At 38.1% G+C, this 5,852-nt stretch overlaps 1 non-coding gene across 1 annotated transcript; it reads left to right on the forward strand.

Moving 5' to 3' along the window:
• Positions 1-4,027: 4,027 nt before the first annotated feature.
• LOC141662957 (small nucleolar RNA R71) lies at positions 4,028-4,134 on the forward strand. Its single transcript, XR_012551055.1, has one exon. It is a non-coding gene; the product is annotated as a small nucleolar RNA R71 (small nucleolar RNA).
• The last annotated feature ends 1,718 nt before the right edge of the window (positions 4,135-5,852 follow it).

Raw genomic sequence — 5,852 nt, forward strand, 5'->3', positions numbered from 1 at the left:
CTATCTGTAAGAAAGGGTTATTAAGTGACGCCTCTTGACAATGCTCCGCCCGATCTGGGAATCGTCTGATTATTGATTATTGATTTGAAATATTTAATTTAAAAGGAAGAATCTCTTTATAATATGATTATGATTGTAACGTAATATAATCCCTCTAAAATTAAATAATATCAAGTAGTAATTGGCCAATGACACAACGGGCTTGTGTCGGTCATAGCCTTCCAACATGGTAGAAAGTAGTTCTTATTTTTGAATCATTGTCATTTCGTGCCACAGCCGAGGGCTTTGATTTCGAAATAAGAAATACTTGTCTATTACATAGAGATGTGTACATTGAATAAGAATCTAAAGGTCGTTACGTGCCACAGCCGTGGGCCTTTGGGGACTGATTCAATTGTACGGAATGTTGGGTTTGACTTGACTTAGAATATTGAGTTTGTCGTGCCACTGCCGTGACTCAATTATTCAAGAGGCTAAAGTTTGATTAGGGAATACCATTAGATGTAATTGACAAGAGTTGTCTGCCTATTGAACATTACATGGCGTTTCGTGCCACAGCCGGGGTTGTGTAATGAAATGTAGGATCCCTATTCCCACTAGCACTATGAATGCTTAATTTTTCATGTAGGGGGTTGAATAAATTAGGAAAACTAGTGGGAGCCACTTATGAATAAAGACCCGATTCATATAGTGTTTTGAAATGAAATCGAATATTTGCTAAGTGTTGTTATATATTTATCATTTACAGATTTACTTTGTACGTTATGTCTTCTGCACTATCACTCAGGAGCATACTAGATGCTCACAAATTGACTGGTCCTAATTATGCTGACTGGCTTCGAAACTTGAGAATTGTTCTGAGGATTGAGAAGCTGGAATACGTGATTGACTCACCTAAGCCTACTGAACCTGCTAGTGATGCACATAATGATAAACATGTTGTGTATCATAGGTGGATAGATGATGCAAATGTTGCTCAATGCATCATGCTAGCTTCCATGAACATTGAGCTACAGAAGCAACATGAGCATATGGATGCTCACACTATCCTCATGCATCTACAAGAGTTGTATGATGTGGCGGGGAGGACAGCTCGATATGAGATATCGAAGGAGCTGTTCGGTTGTAGGATGTCTGAGGGATCATCTGTGAATGACCATGTACTTAAGATGATCAATTTTATTGAACGTCTTGGACAACTTGGTTTTGCCATGGATGGGGAGCTGAGCCAAGACTTGGTCTTGCAATCGCTTCCGAGTTCGTTCTCATAGTTTGTTGTGAACTTTCACATGAATAAGTTGGATGTCAGCCTGCCTGAACTCCACAACATGTTGAAGACTGCGGAATCGAATTTTCCCCCTAAGAAGAGTTTTGTTCTTCTAATTGGTGAAGGTTCCAATCCTAAGAAAAGGAAGAGGAACTCTTCCAAGAAGAAGAAAGTAGGTGAGAAAACGCCGGTTCCACCAAAAGCTGAAGACCCCGAGAGCAAAGTTGTTTGCTTTCACTGTAACAAGGTGGGGCACTGGAAGAGGAACTACAAGGTTTACCTTGCAGAATTGAAGAAGAAGGGTAGTGAGACTACCGCTTCTGATTCAGGTATGTTCATGATAGAAGTGAATATGTCATTTCTACTTGGGTATTAGATACCGCCTGTGGTTCTCATATCTGCATTTTATTGCAGGGACCAAGGAGAAGTAGGACTCTTGAGGAGGAGGAGGTGATTTTACTGATGGAAATGGAGCAAGAGTTGCTGCTAAAGATGTAGAATCATTTCATTTACATATGCCTACGGGCAAGACTATTGTTTTAAATAATTGTTATTTTGTTCCCTCGATTGTGAGGAATATTATTCCCATGCTAGACTTGGCTGGATTTTTCATTTATTATTGAGAATAATGAATGTTCTATTCTTAGAGATAATATTCTTTATGGACGTGGTGCTTTAAATAATGGTCTGTATATATGTGACATAATTTACTTCACATTGAACAAACTAATAAAAGAAAAGGGATGATGAAAATCTCACTTCGTTGTGGCAGTGCAGTCTCCATTTAGTAGACATGGAGAGAGGACTGCAAATTTGCTAGGAATGGTACACACAGATGTATGTGGACCAATGTCTAAGCAAGCCATGGGTGGATTTTCATACTTCATTACTTTCATAGATGATAGATCTAGATTCGGATATGTGTTTGATGAAACACAAGTCTGAGGCCTTTGAAAGGTTCAAAGAATATAAATATGAAGTGGAGAAACAACCAAACATAGTATTATAACTCTTCGATCAGATCGAGGTGGTGAATACTTTAATGGAGTGTTTCTAGATTATCTCAAAGTAAATGGTATAGTCTCCCAGTGGACTCCTCCAGATTGGTATCTGAAAGGAGAAATCAAACTTTGTTAGATATAGTTCGGTCCATGATGAGCTATGCAAATCTTCCAGTATTCCTATGGGGTTATGCATTGGAAACCTCAGCATATTTACTGAATAAGGTGCTTTCCAAAATCTGTTCCTCAAACTTCGTATGAGATATGGAAAGAAAGGAAACCGAGTCTTAAACACGTTAAGATTTGGGGATGTCCAGCTTATGTCAAGTAAGTTGACCCAGATAAGCTGGAATATAGATCCGTAAAATGTAGTTTTGTGGGATATCCTAAAGAGACTTTAGGGTATTACTTTTACACCGATCATCGGGTGTTTGTCTCCAGACATGCTACCTTCTTGGAAAAGGAGTTTATCCTTGAAGGAAATAGTGGGAGCAATGTTGAACTTGATGAAGTTCAAGAAGCACAAACTGCTACGGATCAAGTGGAAACACCTGTTCTGACTGAACAACCTTTTGTGGAACAGCCCATTCATAGATCAGGGAGAGTGTCTCGCCAACCTGAGAGGTAATATGGCCTTGTCATTGAGAATGACAATGAGTTGTCGATCATTGATGTTGACGACCCTGTGACCTATAATGAGGCTATGAGTAGTGTTGACTCAGAGAAATGGCATAGTGCCATGAAATCCAGAATGGAATCTATGTATACGGTATACAAAAGATAGATTATAGCAGATGGCCAGGTGGAGACCTTTAAGCCCAGGCTTTTGGGAAAAGGATTTAAACAAAGGCAATGGATTGACTTTGATGAAATCTTTTACCTGTAGCCCTGCTAAAATCAGTTCGGATTTTGCTTGCGAATGCTGCTTACTACGACTATGTGATCTGGCAAATAGCCAGATGGTTTTCTTTCCAAGGGAAATGAAAACCTAGTGTGTAAGCTGCTGCGAACCATATGTGGTTTAAAGCAAGCTTCTCGAAAGATGGAACATTCGTTTTGATGAGACAATCAAAGAGTTTGATTTTATCAAAAACGTAGATGAACCATGCGTCTACAAAAGGGTTAGTGGGAGCGCGGTAACATTTCTTATATTGTATTGAATTAGAGTTGACACACATAACAACATAGCAGACCCACTCACAAAGCTACTTTATGAAAGTCACTTTGATCGTCTAGATGGGTATTAGATACCAGAGTGATTGGCTTTAGTACAAGTGGGAGATTGAAAGGAATATGTCCTAAGTCCAATCAGGTATTAGGATTTAGGAATAACTTTTATGTAATCTGTTTTGATTTCATTGATATTAATAAAGACTTGTTTTGTTTTTATTACGGGCTCTATCTATTTAAGTGTTTAAATAAGATATATCATAGTTTAGAGTAAAGCTTTTTATGGATTATGATGAGATCATAATAGTGAGACCTAAAAAGATGATAACTCTAAACTTAAATAGTTCCTGGTCATAGGATTACTAATTGGTAATTAATAATCCGCAAAGATCGGTACATACTATGCTTGCTTCATTATGAAGGATGTTTGTTCTCATAGACATTTGTGTGGGGACACTATAGCTAGTATGTAGGTGCTTATTATAGAATAAGTTCACTGAACATGACTCGCCTAGCTGAACAACTGATGGAGTTCACTCACGTGTCAGCAGTTGTTCGCTTAGTGATAGTTGTACAAGTATCCTTAGACATTCCATGATGTGGACATTTTCTCAACATTTCCTTGTAGCGTTCCCAAGCCTCGCACATAGATTATGTAGGTTGCTGCGCAAACTGAGTAAGAGCACTCCTCATAGCAGCAGTCTTTGCCATCGGATAAAACTTCACCAGAAACTTTTGCGCAAGATCTTGCCACGTAGTGATGGACCCAGCTGGTTCAGAATGTAACCAGTCTTTAGCCTTGTCCCTCAGTGAGAATGGGAAAAGCCTCAACTTGATAGCCTCATCAGTCACGCCATTATACTTAAAAGTGCTGCAGATCTCGACAAAATTCCTTATGTGCATGTTGGGGTCTTCAGTTGCCGCTCCTCCAAAAGAAATAGAATTCTGCACCATCTGAATAGTGCCCGGCTTGATTTCAAAGGTGTTAGCTTGAATAGCCGGATGAAGGATGCTTGACTGAATGTCATCAATTTTAGGCCGAGAAAAATCCATAAGAGCTGGATAAGCTTGAATAATACGATCTCCCATATTTACTGGTTCTTTCTGCTCAGTTCCTGAATCCGAATCCTCAAAATCTAACTTCTCCGGAATATCAAGAACTTCGTCTGTCTTCTCAGCTGTATCTAAAGTCCTCTTGCGAGCACGAGAACGAGTTTACATAAACGCTTGCTAAAGTACCTGAAACACAACCGGAAAAAATAAGTAACTACTACGTCCTAATCACTGAGTCCTAATGACCAATGATGGTAAGTACATAAACTAAACAAATATGCCGAGTCCCCGGCAGCGGTGCCAAAAACTTGTTAGGGCGAAAACACGCACTAATATTCACGCAAGTATACGCGTTCGCAAGTAATATAGAATACTTTCTAGTTCGTTCCCTCAGAGACTCAGACTAAATTATTGTCTAATTAAACTCACTCATCAATGTATGATTACTTCTCAATGTTAAGACAATAACACTTAAAATTGTTGATTAAATATTAACTATAATTAACTACTTAATTAATCACTTAACTAACACTTCAATTTATCAATAATAAAACACTCATGAGATCACAACTTCATTATTACTTCCTTCTATAGCCATTGTTATTACCTTTAGCATGTGACAGTGATGATATTAATCGAATAACACGAAACTAATAAAAGCACACTTTCATTGTACTAATACCATTCTACCAAGCATCCACAATTAAGATAGAAGTTGAATAGTCATCAATTATGTTGAGTTCCCATATGTCTACAGAAATTGACAACACAACGATTTAAGCACAAGTTATTCCTTTTGATTACATAGGGAAAATAAAACTGTTAGAGTTACCCACTAATCATGCACAACGTACATGAACCTATGCTAGCATGGCAAGTTCTAAATCTCAAGATCCACCGTCGCTTCACAAGAGATTAACACCCTATCTTATATGTTCGTGACGCACATAAGACGAATACGCACAACCAATACTAGATATCATGCAATCATCACACCCTAAAGTATTAAACAACTAACTAAAGAATTCCATAATAAATCCGTTGCAACCCCATGATCACGATTAGCCCATAATAGCACTTATCGTCATCATGGGTTCATATGAAATCATGATAAACAAACACAAGAAAATAATAAGTAACTAATTATATTAAAACAGAGTACGTCACAAGAGTAAATAAGTTCAAAGCAAGAAAACTAGCATCCAACGTTACAATGAAACAAGAATCACAAGAAGATATGCTTCCTCTTCGTTACGGTGTGCTAAATCGGTCTTCTTCCTTATCTCCTTCGCTCCTTGCGTAAAAACACAATCTTCTTCAATCCACACTTGTGAAAACGTCTCAAATCTACTTATATAATA

The sequence above is a fragment of the Apium graveolens genome, chromosome 5, assembly GCF_009905375.1.
Source record: "Apium graveolens cultivar Ventura chromosome 5, ASM990537v1, whole genome shotgun sequence".
Taxonomy (NCBI): domain Eukaryota; kingdom Viridiplantae; phylum Streptophyta; class Magnoliopsida; order Apiales; family Apiaceae; genus Apium; species Apium graveolens.